Genomic DNA, 18,010 nt, shown 5'->3' with positions numbered 1-18,010 from the left:
AAAAGCTCATTCTGTGTGCCTTAACTTCTTTGATCCTTCATTCTTGAAATTTTAGCAGGATATTTGCTGGATTTATTTTTTAGTCCTCAGGTGGTGAGGATTGAGCTAATGACATCACATTTCATAACATAGCATCAGCATTGGTCTGTGCAAGTCCTCTCTCTTAGCTCTTCAGATTAATTAATTTCTTTTTTACCTCCACTTTCCACTTCTGTTCCTATTTCCCCATAGTTAAACTGTTGTAATGTATTTGGTAAGTATCCCTATATTTGTATGCAGTTTTGTAAATATGTAGTGCTGGGTTCTTGCGTGTGTGTGTGTGTGTGTGTGTGTGTGTGTGTGTGTGTGTGGTTAAACTTACCTAAATGGTACTGTATTCTCTTGGTACTATTTAGGGACTGTGTTGCTGTGTATATACCTAGTTCTTTGTTTCTAATCTAACCACCATCTGCCTTTCCTTAAATGATTTGTTCTCTCGGTGATGGACACCAGATTATTTTCAACTTCCCACTGCTGCAGACGATGGGATGAACATTGTTGTGCTTGTTCTGTTATGGTGGGAGAATTTCTTTCAATGTATGCATAAGAGTAGATTGCTGTACTTAATTTGATTAAGCACTGCCAAATTTGGGCACTTTTTCAGATTGTGCAACATTTCCTATTTCTTCAGAAATAGGAAACAGAAAGCTGTTTATCCAGCTTTCTAATTGTTGTCTATCTGATGGGGTAAAGTGGTATCTTAATGTTGTTTTAATTTGTATTCTCCAGTTACTGAATGGCAGCGTTTCTTTATATACCATTAAGACCATATGAACGCCCCCTCTGTGAATTACCTGTTCATTCCCTGGCCCACTTCTTTAATTAGAGTTTCTGTCTTTTCCTGTTTGATTTACAGAGTGTTTTTGTAGAGTTTAGAATATTAGCCTGGTATTTGCCTTTTCTTCATCTGTCATAGTATGTTAATTTTGTCATTGGTACCTTTTGCTGAGTAGGGCTTAATTTTGATATAGGAAGTCCATAATCTTTTACTTTATGGTCTTCTGGAAATATGAAGATATTCTGCATTTTTAATTATGTATTTCATAAGTCAGCATTTCCCATGAGATCTTCCACCTGAGTCCATCATTATATATGACATAGAATAGTAATCCAGTTTTATTTTTCTGCACGTATTGAGGCCATTTTCCTAACCACATGAACTAGTTTGTGGTGCCACTATTTTTTTTTTTGGAGACAGAGCTTATTCTTTCACCCAGGCTGGAGTGCAGTGGTGCACTCACAGCTCACTATAGCCTTGACCTCGTGACTCAAGTGATCCTCCCAGCTCAGCTCCCCGAGTAGCTGGGACTAAAGGCATGCACTGCCATACCTGCTTTTATTTTTTTGTGGAGATGAGATCTCGTCATGTTGGTCAGGCTTGTCTTGAACTCCTGGGCTCAAACGATCTGCCTGCCTCAGCCTCCCAAAGTGCTGGGATTGCAGGCATGAGCCACCATGCCCAACTGGTACCACTACTCTTTTTTTTTTTGAGATGGGTCACTCTGTTGCCCAGGCTAGAGTGCAGTGGTGCGATCTCGGCTCACTCCAAGCTCCACCTCCTGGGTTCACGCCATTCTCCTGCCTCAGCCTCCTGAGTAGCTGGGACTACAGGCGCCCGCCACCACGCCTGGCTAATTTTTTTGTATTTTTAGTAGAGACGGGGTTTCACTGTATTAGCTAGGATGGTCTCGATCTCTTGACCTTGTGATCTGTGCCACTACTCTTATATATCATGTTCCCATATTTCCATGGCATTCTAAGAGCTCTGGTCTGTTTTATTGGATATAGATAACTGTAGTTATGTTTGTTACATCAGTGCCAGCTGTTTTTATTACTCTGCTTTGTGTTGTATCTTCACATCTAGTAGGATACATCAATTAAAAAGGCATCATTTCACCCTCAAATTAATCTAAAAAGTCAATGTAGTCCCAATTAAATTTCATCTATTTTCTCATGGAATTTGGCAAACATTCTAAAATTTGAATGGAAAAATGAAAGTCATTTTCAAAATTGATTTACCCCTTTGTGGTCCTGTTAACTGCTTAATCTAAGTAGTTCACAGTTTTTGTGTGTGTGCCTATTTGGGCATTTTATATGTCTCGAAATTTATCCATTTCATCTTTTTTTTTTTAACAGGGAAATTCTTATTTTAGAAAAATTTTAGTTTTACAGAAAAATCTTCACTGAATTTAGAATTCTGAATCGACAGTACTTTTTCTTTTTCTTTTCTTTTTTTCTGAGACAGGGTCTTGCTCTGTCACTCAGGCTGGAGTGCAGTGGTATGATTATGGCTCATTGCAGCCTCAACCTCCTGAACTCAAGTGATCCTTCCACCTCAGCTTCCCGAGTAGCTGAGACTACAGGTGCATGCCACTATGCCCAGCTAATTTGTTTTTTTGTAGAGTTGGAATTTCGCCATGTTGCCCAGGCTGGCCTTAAACTCCTGGGCTCAAGCAGTCCGCCTGCCTTGGCTTCCCAAACTGCTGAGATTACAGGCTTGAGCCACCATGCCCAGCCAATAGTACTTTTCTCTTGGCATTTAAAAAATATTGTTTGCACTGTCTTTTGGCTTCCGTGATTTCTGACAAGAGAGCCCATTTATTTTAATTCTGGTTTCATTACATATAATGTGTCTTTTTTTGTTTGAGATTCTCCTTCAATCTGTGAATTTATGTTTTCCAATAAATTTGGGAATTTTGCAGCCATTATTTTTTCAATTACTCTTTCTATACCAATAATTTGTTTTCTTCTTTCCTTCTGTGGTTCCAGTGACATGAATGTTAGGTCTTTTGATAGTGTCTCACAGGTCTCTGAGGCTCTGTTAGATTTTTTGATTTCTTTTTCTGTTCTTCAAATTGAATCATATGGCTGGGCGCAGTGGCTCACACCTGTAATCCCAGCACTTTGGGAGGCTGAGATGGGCAGATCACAAGGTCAGGAGATCGAGACCATCCTGGCTAACATGGTGAAACCCCGTCTCTACTAAACAAAATACAAAAAATTAGCCAGGCGTGGTGGCGGGCGCCTGTAGTCCCAGCTACTCGGGAGGCTGAGGCAGGAGAATGGTGTGAACCCCGGAGGCGGAGCTTGCAGTGAGCCGAGATCGCGCCACTGCACTCCAGCCTGGGTGACAGAGCGAGACTCTGTCTCAAAAAAAAAAAAAAAAGAAAGAAAGAAATTGAATCATTCTATTGATCTGTATGTGCACTGACTTTTTTTTGTTTGTTTTTTGCTATCACAATTATTCGATTTAGCTTGTATTGTGATCTTTTTATTTGATGCACTTTTCTGTTGTAAAATTTCCATTTGGTTCTTTAAAAAACACTTTTATTTTGAAATAATTACAGATTTATAGGAAGTTGCAAAGATATGTACAGAAAGATTCCAGGAACCCTTTTCCCAGCCTCTCCCAATGTTAACATCTTGCATAACTATAGTACATTATTAATACAAAGAAATTGACATTGGTGCAATCCACAGATTTTATTGAGATTTTTCCATTTATACCTGCATGTGTGTGTGTATAGTTTTCTGCTATTTTAGCACATGTGTAGCTTCATGTAACTACTGCCACAAACTACAGAACTGGACCATCATCCATTTATAGCTTTTTCATAGTTTCTATTTCTCTGCTGAAAACATCTATCTTTCAGAGTGTTTACCTTTACCTCATGGAGCATGGCTATAATAACCGCTTTAAAAATCTTTTTTTTTTTTTTTGAGATGGAGTCTTGCTCTGTCACCCAAGCTGGAGTGCGGTGGCGCCATCTTGGCTTACTGCAACCTTTACCACCCGGGTTCAAGCAATTCTCCTGCTTCAGCCTCCCAAGTAGCTGGGATTACAGGCGCCCGCCACCATGCTCGGCTAATTTTTGTAGTTTTAGTAGAGATGGGGTTTCGCAGTGTTGGCCAGGCTGGTCTCGAACTCCTGACCTCAGATGATCTGCCCGCCTTGGCTTCCCAAAGTGCTGGGACTACAGGCATGAGCCATCGCGCCCGGCCTAAAATTCTTTGATAATTCTAGTATCTGTTTAATTTCAGTTTGGGTATCTGTTGATTGTCTTTCTCCTAAGAATTGGTCATATTTTCTTGGTCCTTTGTATGTTGAGTAATTTTGGATTATGTGTGGTTCATATTGAATATTACATTGTGAGACTTTGGGTCCTATTACAATCCTCTGGAGAATGTTGAGTTGTTTGTTTTTTTAAGCATGGAGTCAACTTGGTTAAGTTCAGATCTCGAGTTTGTTCTCACCTTCTGTAGATTCCAGTGTCAGTTCAGTTCTCAGTGTTTGCTCTGCTGTTTGACTGACCCTGCCTAAGCACTAATCAGGTCTGGGACTTGGGAGTGTCTTATAGCTCAGTTCTCAAAGCTTTTGCTGTCCTTCTTTGGAACTACTGTACATATGCAAGCTTGGAGGTCAGCCTGAGATGCATGTTTGTTAATTATGTAGAATTGGGGATCCCCTTTTCCAGCTTTCTCCTGTTTGGTATATCTCCTCATTCTTGGGCTCCTAGGGGCTTCTTTTCCCAGCATAGTCCTGTGACTGGTCCAGACCTCAAGATAGGGCCAGCGGAGGAAAACAAAGGTAAAAAAAGAAGAAGAAAAGGGTATTTAACCTGTACTTTTTGGCTTGCCTGGCTCTTTCAGCCCTCTGAGCAGGATACGGGAATTTCTGTCAGCATTTTTAGTGTGTGTGTTCCCTGTGCTGTTTTGTAAATTGGGCCACCAGGACCAGGCCCATCCTTGGGTCTAAGCCAGGAGGTGAAGGAGTAAAAAAGAAAATAGGCAGGAAACTCAGTGGAATTGTAAGCTTTCAGTTTTGACTTACCTCTTCTATTTGCCTGCTGTTTATTTACTCTTCGTCTTCCTCAGCTAGTGGCTTATTTTATTTAGTTGAGAGTGTTGTAATCTGGGAAGGAGAGAGGCTGAGGGGAGCTTACTCCTTGGCTGACACCAGAAGTCTTTGCATCATTTTTTAAAACCATAAAATTTTGATAAAAAATTATTCCAAAAAAGTTGCAGGAACCAAGCTTTGTATAAATGATGTCAGAGGACATATCCTGCTTCTTCCAAATTAGAATAAAGTACTGATAAGCTTTGTTTTCAAGTGCTTTATTCGTCATTTTTTTTTTTTGTCCGTAAGAATTCTCTTCCCTAGTCTTGCTTCCCTCCCCTCTCAACTAATTTGAAATAGTTCCAGATTTGCCTGGTGAATTTTTTTTTCCTAATCACAATCTCTGCTTTTCCAGTGGAATTTCTTTTGTCTTTTTTTTTTTTTTTTCCACCACAGCTATTTTTAATGCATGGGAATTTGTTTTGATAGAATATAATTTGTTAATTTCAGGGCACATAAAGTGTCAGATAATAGAGAAACTAGTTAATGGCATGGATTTGTGGAAGCAGAGAACTATCTGGTCCTCAGTATGTGTTCTCTGTGGAATTGCCTCTCAGTTTGGGGAGAGCATTTAGCTGTTATCCATCAATGTGTTCAATCTTATGGGGAGATTTGAGAGCATGCACCTTTCTCTAGACCAAACACATCACTGTGACATATTAGATTACTTTTTGTTACTGAAAACCCAAGGGCGTGTTATGTGGCTGGTAATATCTTTTTAGCCTACCAAACATTTGCAGGTGGAAGGGAATGTGCATGTTAATTCCACCATCCTGAATTGTTCGTTGGGCTCCTTCCTTTGGCCTGCTGCCTTGTCACAGTTAATTCCAGTGAGTTGGCAGGGAGGCTCTAAGGGATGGCTGGCACTCTTAACTCCTTTGTAGGTGCAGTTAGAGATGGTTTAGCCTTACTGATGGCCACCAGACTGTTTTCTTTTGACTTCTCAGTATTTTACCAATTGTGGCTTGAGATTCTGCTGTGTTTTACTAAACTATACTGCACCTTTAAATAAACTATAATGATTATCTTGAGTTATTATATAAATATCAGGTAAATATTGACCTCTCTACAGATTTTGCTTTTGCAATTATTTTTATAATTTTTAAGAGATACATAGAGATCAGATACATGCTGGTCTTTTAAAATATTTTAGTTTTAATCATTTTTATATTTATTGTAAAACTAATAAGTCTAAAACCCATCTAACTTCCAAGATGTAACAGCTGAACTTCTGTGTTGACATCTGTTGCAAGTTGTTAAACTCAGAAATCTTTTGCAGTTTGGTTGTAGAAACTTGTCTCTTCAGTGAATGAAGTGCTCTGATTCCTTTATGAGAGATTCACTTGTTTGACTGGGTTTTGCTGTGTCATGATTGCTTTATCACTTCTGAAAATCAACTCTGGAACATTTTCCGTGCCCTGATTTAAAATGAAGAAGTTCTCCGATTTTTCCTTTAGATATCCGATTTAAAATCTTGATATCTTGAAATCTTGATTATCTAGATCTCTTGGGGATTTGTCTTTTACATTCTGTAGTGTATAGTATGTATATTCTATATATGTATGTGTGTATATATGTATATTTGAATACCCAGAGTGTTCTAGCGATATTAATTGGATCAGTAAATATTTGAGCACCTACTAAGTGCGAACATTGTTCTACATGAGCCAGTTGCTGACATTTTGGTGTATAAAGATACAGGCAGTAAATGTCTTGGCGCAGTGGCCCATACCTGTAATCTCAGCACTTTGGGAGGCTGAGGCAGGCGGATCACTTGCGGTCAGGAGTTCAAGACCAGCCTGACCAACATGGTAAAACCCTGTCTCTATTAAAAATGCAAAATTAGCCAGGTGTGGTGGCACATGCCTGTAATCCCAGCTACTTGGAAGGCTGAGGCGAGAGAATCACTTGAACCCGGGAGGCAGAAGTTACAATGAGCCGAGATCGCGCCACTGCGATGGGCTGGGCAACAAGAGTGAAACTCGGTCCCCCCACAAAGAAAACAACAACAAACAATAAAATAAAGATATAGGCATTAAATATATGGATATATGATGCATAAACAAATAATTTTTTTTTTACAATACTTCAGGTTACTTGAAGCCTTCTTTTGAGTGACTAGATTTAAGTTTGTGAAACAAGGTTTTCAGAAGTTTTGGTTTTATTCTCTCAGAAATTTTGGCTTCATTTTTTCAACAAAACTTTTATTGACTGTTTATTTAGCAGATATTAAATGTAGCAAAATTACTATGACCCAGCTGTTGTCCACAAGGAGCTTATAGTCTAATCAAGAACCAATTTGTAATAACAATGAAATTAAAATATGATTGTATATTGAGGTAAGTGATAATAGAGGTATGAAAAGAAAATGCCATCGCAATGTAGTGGAGGGGTTGGGGAAGGATGGGGTAGCAGGGAAGGTCTCAAAGAGAATATGTTATTATTGGCAGCCTCTTTTTTTTTTTTTTTTTTTTTTTTGGAGATGGAGTCTTACTCTGTCACCCAGGCTGGAGTGCTGTGGCACGATCTCGATTCACTGCAACCTCCACCTCCTGGGTTCAAGAGATTCTCCTGCCTCAGCCTCCCGAGTAGCTGGGACTACGGGTGTGCGCCACCATGCCTAGCTAAAATTTATATTTTTAGTAGAGACGGGGTTCTGCCGTGAAGGCCAGGCTGGTGTCAAACCTCTGACCTCAGGTGATCCACCCTGCCTTGGCCTCCCAAAGTGCTGGGATTACAGGCGTGAGCCACCACGCCCGGCCTATTGGCAGCCTTTTGAAAGGCTTTGGCTATAGGTAGATGGGAATCGAATTATCTGTGACCTTTGAAACCTAGGCGTTTTTTTTTTTTTTTTTTTTTTTTTGAGACGGAGTCTCACTCTGTCACCTAGGCTGGAGTGCAATGGCACGATCTTGGCTCACTGCACCCTCCGCCTCCTGGGTTCAAGTGATTCTTCTGTCTCAGCCTCCCGAGTAACTGGGACTACAGGCGTGTGCCACCACGCCTGGCTAATTTTTTGTATTTTTAGTAGAGACGGGGTTTCACCATGTTAGCCAGGATGGTCTCAATCTCGATCTCTTGACCTCGTGATCCTCCTGCCTCGGCCTCCCAAAATGTGGGAATTACAGGCGTGAGCTACCGCGCCCAGCCTGAGACCTAGGCATTTTAATTATTTGTGTAACTTTAACATACAGCCAGGCCTGGAAGTTTATTTAAAAGATGCATCTGTCTTTCCAGTTCAACTTTTAGTTTAACTATTCCTTTAGGAAAAGACATTTATGGATGCAGCTGTGTGACAGCATTGCCGAAGCCTTCTCTTTAGAGTTTATTACAACACAGCTCCAGTTATATTGCTTTGCTTAGGTTGTTCTTTGCTTTTTAACGTAAAATATTTATATTTGTCTTCATTCATTTTGTAAAAATGAAGCACAACTTTAAAAAAATCACAAATTTGGGGGTTTTACTTTATCCTCATGTGTGTTCCATTTCTCTTTAAAGCTAAAATGTCTATTATGTGTTGATATAAAAATATTATCCCCAGACTAAGACCACAGTTTCCTCAAACTTTGTTGAGTATATGCCCTCCTCCCTTTTAAAATTACATCTTGTAGGAGATTCTGGCATTTCTCATTTATATATTGTGAAGTTAAAATATATTTCCTAGAAGAAAAATATTTCACAATAAGGGGAACTGAAATCATTTGCTAGGGAGAGAGTTAAGGGTTGCTAAACTTATGGCATGCTGGATTGGTGTGTGCTGAGAATGCTTTCGCAACAACTTGATTCAGAAAACATTTACTGAATGCCTTTGGCAAAAGGCTCCTGCTAGATGCTTTGAGGGATAAGAAAATGAACAAAACACAGGCTCTGTTTTGTTGAAGGGCCTTCCAGGTTACTACATTGACTGTTTCTGAATCTCTTCTCTTCCATTCTCCACCTTTGCCATATCCCAGATAATGAAAATTAGAGCTCTAATTTATCAATTCTGTAAGCTGAAAAGTCTATAAAATTAGTTTCCTTAAAATGTTGGTTACAGGTTCTCCTTTGTGCTGACAGAATTTAGAATAACAGAAAACATTTTGGTGTCTCAGTGCCTCCTTCCATAAATTAACATTTACTTAAGTAGATGCTTTTCATGGAGCATTATGATCCAGCCCCTCTCAAGCTGTGACTCGCCATGGACAGTATTAAATCAGATCTGAGCAGCTCTAGGAGACAGTTGAAAGTTGGAGAATATGCCCAGTGTCAGCATCTTGGCTAGGGTGTGCTGTTAAAACAAAGAACACTCTTGGCACTCAAAAACTGATTAGGCATGTGCCATTCTGCATGTGAGCTCTAATAAATAAAGCCGCAGAGGGTGTTCTGTGTTTCCATTCCAGCTGAACTAAATGGTTAAGTATCCTTTTTAGGCATCCCCTTAAATCTACCACAGACTATCAGGTCATAATCCAGAAGAGGTAAATACCATAAAATCCCCAAATACAGCCACGTATCCAGAAGCCAGAGTTCTGGCTTCATCAGCCATAACAATCAGTTCCATTAAACAAATAACTGCTTGAACACCTACTGTGTAAAGCTCTGTGCTGGTGCTTCAGGTTGTAAAGAGACAAATAAGATTTGAGTATCGATCAAGTTGCTTACAGTTTAATAGCGCATGCTGCTCTCCTTGTTCCACCTGCCTTGCCATTCTAAATTCTGTTTCTTCCTGGCCTACCCTGGTCTGTAGCCACCTACAACTCAGTGTAGATACAGACCCATTCAGTGTGTTTATTACAACCCAGTCTTATAACCTTATCTTTTAAAATGTACAATAGATGTTGGAAACAGTAGAGGAGCTGTGCCCTGAGCCCTGGACAGTGTCTGGAATGATTTGTAGAAAAGCCCATTGTAGCACTAATCACTTGAGGTACTGTTTCAGGGCAATTTTATTTTTCTAATGGAATCCCATGATTGGCATAGTTTAAACAGACAGAACCCAGACAGGAGGCAGTCTTTAAAAATGGTTAGTCCAATTTTGTTTACATTTCTTCCCTTTGCAGAATGTGTATTTTCCCTTCTTCAGACTAAAAATGGCACAGTGTGATGTATGCTGTTGTGGAAGTATTTTGCATGAAATCACTAAATTCATTTATTCAAATAATTTGTCTTAGGCTTTTTAAAAGTGACCAGAGATAAATATTTATGAATCATATTTAAGTATTTGGAGGGTATTTCAAGATAAGTATACTTAAGATAATTTCCTTGACTATGTTTGATGATATTAAGGGTTCTTAGAAATCTTTTCCAAAATCTTGCAATCTGAAAGTGAATGGAACATTCAGAATTAACTGTAGTCACAATTGTGTCTTTATTGTTGGTTGGTCTTGCCTGTTTCATTTTACAAACAAATGTGAAGGACAATACTTTCTCCATCAAAATAGATAAGAAACTTCCATATAAAAGTAAGACAGGAAACTAATGTAACCTTTAAAAAAAATCTTGAATTATCTTATTAAGATTACAATAGATTAATTAGATTAATCTAAAATTAGATTGTTGTTTAGTTAAACCTGATTTTATGATTTAGAAAGGCCAATAAATAGCACCCCTCTTCTCCACACGGGTTCTGGATAAATGGCAAAAAACCAAACTATTAGCAGATGAGGGCCATAATATTGCTTTTATTACTGATAAAGGTGATGGTAAAGGAAGCAGCTTAAGGTTAGAGCCAGATTGGTTTGCTAAGTGAATTCCATCATTATTCAGACCTACCCCGTGGGCACAGTGGTGCTGGATTGGAGAGGGCATATGCAGTATGCAGACCCTCCACTCAACCCAGCTTCAGCAGACAGCTTATGCGTATGAGGAAGAAGAGCATGAACAGACTATTTATCCCAAATTTACCAGTCAGTCAGTTGCTTCCCTCTCCAGGATAGAATGATCTAAGTGGCAAAGACATGCTAAAGATGTTACAACTGGTGGACCTCGATTCATGCAAGGAACCCTCAGAAGTGAGGAATGAATGTTCCCATCTGGTACTTCGTTCCCTCTTCCATGCATGGCTTTTATGAAGAATGGGTTGGTGCCAGGGTAGGAGAAGTAGCCTGACTAGGCCAATGAGCAAACCTTTGTTTTAGGGAAGAGACCTTGTAACAGTTGGCCTCTTGGAAATTGCAGCCAAGGTTTGTTTATCGGAATGATGGGAATTTGTCCTTAGGCAGTCCTCTCTGCCTTTCTGAAACATCTGTGATTTAGTATTATTTCTGGGCAATAAGTCAAGGTCTACAACTTAGTTTTCTGTTGTCCTTTAACATTTTAAAATATGCCTACATCTCTTTCATTTTTAGTTGTCTTCACAGACTCCTTTTGTTTACCTCCCTCTCTGGTGTTTTGCATGATTATAGCTAACTTTCTTTTCTTTCGACATTCTCCCCTTGGACACAGTTTTAACTCTTTCATATCTTGGTGGTTACCAGATCTCTGTCTCCAACCCTGACCTCTGTTCTGAGCTCCATATTTGTATCCAGCTCTCTATTTAGCAGTTCCATCTGGGCTGTCTAAAACTAAACTCTCTTCTAGCCACCCCCACAACAACAACTCAGAAACCCTTGCCTTTTATTTTGTGATACCACAGCCTTTTCATTAGTTTAAGCTAGAAAGGGAAAGCTGGGGGTCACCACAGGCTTGTTTTTTTTTTTTTTTTTTTTTTTTTGAGACAGGGTCTCGCTCTGTCACCCAGGCTGGAGTGCAGTGACGTGATCATGGCTCACTGCAGCCTTGACTTCCCAGGCTCAAGCCATCCTCCCACCTCAGCTCCCAAACTCCGGTCCCCAGCAGCTGAGACTACAGGCACACGCCACTAGGCCTGGCTAATTTCTTATAGAGACAGAGTTTTGCTATTTTCGCCCAGGCTAGTCTTGAATTCCTGGGCTCAAGTGATCTGCCTCAGCCTCCCAAAGTGCTGGGATTACAGGTGCCTGTGCCCAACCAGGCCCTCCTTTATTGTTTATCTCCTAGGTCAGGGGTCAGCAAACTGTGTCTACTGGGTCAAATCCAGCCAGGGACCTGGGAGCCAATATTTTTTTTTGAGATGAAGTCTTGCTTTGTCGCCCAGGCTGGAGTGCAGTGGTGCAATCTCACCTCACTGCAGCCTCTGCCCAGCAGGTTCCAGTGATTCTCCTGCCTCAGCCTCCTGGGTAGCTGGGATTATAGGCACACACCACCACACCCAGCTAATTTCTATATTTTTAGTAGAGACAGGGTTTTGCCATGTTGGCCAGGCTGGTCTCAAACTCCTGACCTTAGATGATCTGCCTGGCTTGGCCTCCCAAAGAGCTGGAATTACAAGTGTGAGCCACTGTGCCTGGCCCTGATATTTTTTTTCACTTTTTTTTTTTTTTGAGACAGAGTTTTGCTCTTGTTGCCCAGGCTGGAGTGCAGTGGCGTGATCTCGGCTTACTGCAACCTCCGCCTCCTGGGTTCAAGTGATTTGCCTGCCTCAGCCTCCTGAGTAGCTAGGATTACAGGCACGTGCCACCATGCCTGGCTAATTTTGTATTTTTAGTAGAGATGGTTTCTCCATGTTGGTCAGGCTGGTCTTGAACTCCTGACCTCAGGTGATCTGCCCACCTTGGCCTCCCAAAGTGCTGGGATTACAGGTGTGAGCCACTGCACCCAGCTTTTTTTTTTTTTTTTTTTTACATTTTTAAATGCTTGTTTAAAACAAACAAATATATCTGTGAAAGAGACCACATGTGGTCTGCAAAGCCTAAGTACATATTTACGGTCTGACCGCCCCCCACCTTTTTTTTCTTTTTTAGACCAAGTCTCGCTCTGTCGCCCAGGCTGGAGTGCAGTGGCGCGATCTTGGCTCACTGCAAACTCCACCTCCCAGGTTCATGCCATTCTCCTGCCTCAGCCTCCCTAGTAGCTGGGACTACAGGTGCCCGTCACCACGCCTGGCTAATTTTTTGTATTTTTTTTTAGTAGAAACAGGGTTTTACCATGTTAGCCAGGATGGTCTCGATCTCTTGACCTCATGATCTGCCCGCCTCGGCCTCTCAAAGTGCTGGGATTACAGGCGTGAGCTACCGCGCCCAGCTGGTCTGACCCTTTACAGAAAAAGTTAGGCTGCATCTTTTCTAGGTCGAGTCCTATTAATTCTCTCCCTGCAAACATCCCTTGTTATTATTATTATTTTTTGATACGGAGTTTCGGTCTCGTTGCCCAGGCTGGAGTGCAGTGGCACAATCTCGGCTCAGTGTAACATCCGCCTCCTAGGTTCAAGTGATTCTCCTGCCTCAGCCTCCTGAGTAGCTGGGATTACCATGCCTAATTTTTGTATTTTTAGTAGAGAGGGGCTTTCACCATGTTGGCCAGTCTGGTCTCGAACTCCTGACTACAGGCGTGAGCCACCATGCCCAGTCAAGACTTTAAATTTTTAACTTCTTGTTCTTTATCTGTAATCGTGGTTTTCCAACTTTACACTCTTAAATTATTGAGGCTCAAAGAGCTTTTGTTTAGGTAAGTTATATGTATCCCTGTTGACCCCATATTAGAAAGTAAAGCTGAGGGCCAGGCGCCATGGCTCATGCCTGTAATCTCAGCACTTTGGGAGGCCGAGGCGGGTGGATCACGAGGTCAGGAGATCGAGACCATCCTGGCTAACACAGTGAAACCCCGCCTCTACTAAAAATACAAAAAAAATTTAGCCGGGCGTGGTGGCGGGCCCCTGTAGTCCCAGCCACTCGGGAGGCTGAGGCAGGAGAATGGTGTGAACCCGGAAGGTGGAGCTTGCAGTGAGCCGAAATGGTGCCACTGCACTCCAACCTGGGCAACAGAGCGAGACTCCGTCTAAAAAATTAAAAAAATAAAAAAAAGTAAAACTGAAATGTTAAAATATTTAATTTATCCTAAATAACAATAATAAATTTATTATATTTATATATAATACACTTTTATATGAGAAATAACTATATTTTCTAAAACAAAAAATAATAGGTAGAAAAGCAGTTTTACCTTTCTGTGAATCTCTTTAGTGTCTGGATTCTTATAAATGTCTTTTCATTAATCTGTTATGATAAAGAAAATCTGTCCTCACATGTATCCCAGAAATTAAAGTAAAATTAAAAACAAAAATCTGGCCTCATGCAGCTATGTAGTTGGAAGAGTCAGGAGTACAGCATTTTAATAGTCTTATCAGATAACTGTGGATATTCTTCTGTGATACTGCATCAAAAGTCCACAAATAATAACTTCTTAAAGGTTAGTTACAATGTAGATTATGAAACTATATCAGTTAACTTTTCATACTGTGTTACATTTAGATTCATTGATGTGTGTTACATTATTTTTTTCTTTTGAGACAGGGTCTGGCTCTGCCAGGCTGGAATGCAGTGGCACAATCTTGGCTCACTGCAACCTCCACCTCCCAGGTTCAAGTAATTCTCATGTCTCACCCTCCCAAGTAGCTGGGACACAGACGTGCACCACAGCCAGCTAATTTTTGTATTTTTAGTAGAGATGGGGTTTTACCGTGTTGGTCAGGCTCGTCTCAAACTCCTGACCTCAAGGTATCACCTGCCTCGGGCTCCCAAAGTGCTGGGATTATAGGCGTGAGCCACTGTGGCCGGCCTTGTTTTATACTTCGAATGGATGTGTTACCTGTACATCTTTTTTTTGTTTGTTTGTGTGTTTTAAGATTACGTGTTGGTTATTTGGAAAATAGTTATACGTACCTTCTAAATTTTGACATATTTCATTATATAGAATCAAAAAACCATGCCTGGCCCTAAACAATATTTCAGTAATGATATTAAGATGTTATTTGCTCTTTTTTTTTTTTTTTTTTTTTTTTTGAGACGGAGTCTCGCTCTGTGGCCCAGGCAGGAGTGCAGTGGCGCAATCTCGGCTCACTGCAAGCTCGGCCTCCCGGGTTCACGCCATTCTCCTGCCTCAGCCTCCCGAGTAGCTGGGACTACAGGCGCCCGCCATCACGCCCGGCTAATTTTTTTGTATTTTTAGTAGAGACAGGGTTTCACCGTGTTAGCCAGGATGGTCTCGATCTCCTGACCTCGTGATCTGCCCGCCTCGGCCTCCCAAAGTGCTGGGATTACAAGCGTAAGCCACTGCGCCCGGCCTGTTTGCTCTTTTATACTGTGTTAAAGTCTATTTGAAAATTTTATTTTGGCCAGGGGCGGAAAATTTTATTTATTGTTCTTTATCTACAACAATGCATCTCAAACTGTACACTTTTAAATTATTTATGCTAATGGTACAAAAGCAATGGTGAGTAAAATTGCTGGAAACAGCACAAATCAAGGTAGTGGCAACCTAGTCCATGCACTCACGGTAAAAGATATTGATTTTATTACATCTTAATGTCTGAGTCCACATTTTTGTAAAATTCTGTGTTGTGTCAAGGAAAAACATTTGTACAATTGTTTGAGAGTTGTGAGCTGACTTTTTAAACATCATTTCTACTTGAAAGAATAAATGAGAGATAAACTATGGTTATATATTTAGACTTGGATGTCAGCCAGATATTTTCTCAAAAATGAATGAAATGAGCCTGTTGCTGGCAGCATTTGTTGACAATTATAAGTTACAGTGAACTGATAGTGATTTTAAGCAAAAATAAAAATTTTAGAAAACCTGAATCTAGGTCAGGCACAATGGCTCACACCTGTAATCCCAACACTTTGGGAGGCCAAGGAGGGCAGATCACTTGAGCCCAGGAGTTGGACACCAGCCTGGGCAACATGGTGAAACCCCGTCTCTACAAAAAATACAAAATTAGCCAGGTGTGGTGGCAGGTGCCTGTAACCCCAGCTAGTCAGGAGGCTGAGGCAGGAAAATCACTTGAACCTGGGAGGTGGAGGTTGCAATGAGCCGAGATCATGCCACTGCACTCCAGCCTGGGTGATAGAGTGAGACTCCGTCTCAAAAAAAAAAAAAAAATATATATATATATATATGTATATATATATGTGTGTATATATATATATGTATATATATGTGTATATATGTATATATGTATATATATGTGTATATATATGTGTGTATATATATATATTGCTTCATGGACCCCTGTAATTTTGGAGAGACCCCCAGAAACTGTGGACCACATTTTTGGAGAACTGCAGATTGAAAGTAAAGTCATTTCTGACTCGAGTGTATTTCCTTCTCACTTCCCTTGTTTCTTCTCTTTGCCTTTACTTTTGATGAGATTGGCCTGGTAGGTGTGCTGATCTGGTATGGATACAATTCCTGGTCAGATCTCCACTTCTGACTGGCAGTCTTGGCACAGGCACTGGACAAATGCTGGAAATAACCATGGGCACAAAGGAGAAGACCAGTTCTTAGCTTAACCTAGACCTTGTGGGGCAAAAACAACAGGGAAAGGCCAACCTTGCTAACCTTGTTGGCTTGCTTGTGTGTACATTCAGAAATTGGTCATATCATGTGGACTTGAATCCACAGTGAGACATTAATTGTGAGTCAAGTACTTTACTTCTGAAGAAGTCTTTAGGGCTCCAGGACAGGAGAGACTCTTAGGCTAAAAAGGGCCCTCCAGAGGTCTCAGCACTACACACTGTTGCCCCAAACCTTCTGAGTTATATCACAGTCATTTCATTCTGATTCATTCTAATTATCTCCAGGTAAAGGGCTCCAGTTTCCTGGCTTTAATAAGCCTTTGGAGTTAAGAGATTTTTCCTTATGAGTACTCCAGATGCCCTCTTTTATAATTTAAGCTAATTTCCTTTAATTTTATTTTTTAAAATAAAAATAGCCAAGAATGGTGCTCCTTATGCTTTTTCTTTATATTTTGCAGAAATTTTATTATCTATATTTTTACTCCAGTCTACTTTATCCTTTCTTTTCTTTTTCCTTTTTTTTTTTTTTTTTGAGACGGTGTCTCACTCTGTTGCCCAGACTAGAGTGTAGTGGCGTGATCTCGGCTCACTGCAACTTTCTTCTATTTTTAACCCAGTTCCTTCAGTTCAGTTGTTCTGAACTGAGGCAATTTTGTACCCCTCAACCGCCAGGGTACATCTGGCAAGGTCTAGAGACATTTTTGGTTGTCAGAGCTCTGGGTTGGGGGATGAAATTGCTATTGGCATTTAATGGGTAGAGGTCAGCAGAATTACTAATTGTTTTGTTACAGCAATACTTTCACACACTTTATGTTCAAATGATGGAAATATCCTGCAGTGCACACAGCACTCTCCATCAACAAAGAATTATCTAGCCCAAAATGTCAACAATGCCAGCCTTGAAGGACCGACCCTGCTTTAGTCCTTCCTTGTAATTTGGTAGCTCTTTCTTAATGTTTTTTGCTGCATTATGAATTCAGTTTTACTTTGTATATTAACTAGAATTGTGGTTTTATTTTGGAGAAACTATTTTGTGTTCAGAATAACTAAATACATTTTAGAGGTCGCTCACTCTTTGGAATTCTGACTTACATTTGTGCTATAGGTCATGCCACATCATTACTTTCTGCATGTGAATGAGCACAACTACTTGATGACTTTCAAAAACACAGATTTCTGGCCCAATTGGGACTTTAAAAGAACTCTTCTGGAAATGCCTGTAATTAGCCAGATTTGGGAATCATTGAAACAGGAATTTATTCATAAGCTAAAAAATAGGCAGGCTTTTAAGACTGCTACTGCATAAAGAAAATGTCCTTTGTGGCTCTCAGAAATAATATCCACCCTCTTGGGCAACCAGTTCTGTCAGTAAAACCAGTCAGGTAACCCTCAGGTTGGTAAGGCTGGAGGCGCCCAATAGGAGTGTGATTCTTTCCGGCTATATGCTGTACAGTTCACCTTGTTTGCCACAAATTAGGTTTCCAAAGAGGGAGAGTGAAAAGAAATGTGGAAGGGGGTAGAGGAGATTGCCAGTAGAATAAAATACTATTTACCTTATACCCTAGGAGGGGCCTTACTCAGTGCTGATTTCTCCTCCATAGCGTCTACTTGCTACCCACATTCACCACAGTGGTAGGTGACCTTAAACACTACTTGTGGTGTACGTTATCATGCCCAAGACAGTGGAGTCACCGGGCAGCACAAGGGATATCCACTCAAC

The 18,010-nt window shown here is 40.5% G+C and overlaps 1 protein-coding gene across 15 annotated transcripts in view; it reads left to right on the top strand.

The window, feature by feature from the left end:
• The window catches only part of DIP2B (disco interacting protein 2 homolog B), a 246,269-nt gene that overhangs the window by 61,197 nt on the left and 167,062 nt on the right, over positions 1 to 18,010 (top strand). The gene's annotated exons all lie outside the window — the stretch shown is intronic.

This window comes from Pan troglodytes, chromosome 10 (assembly GCF_028858775.2).
Source record: "Pan troglodytes isolate AG18354 chromosome 10, NHGRI_mPanTro3-v2.0_pri, whole genome shotgun sequence".
Classification (NCBI taxonomy): Eukaryota; Metazoa; Chordata; class Mammalia; order Primates; family Hominidae; genus Pan; species Pan troglodytes.
Note: the sequence above shows the minus strand (reverse complement) of the source record. Positions and strands in the feature narration are given on the sequence as shown.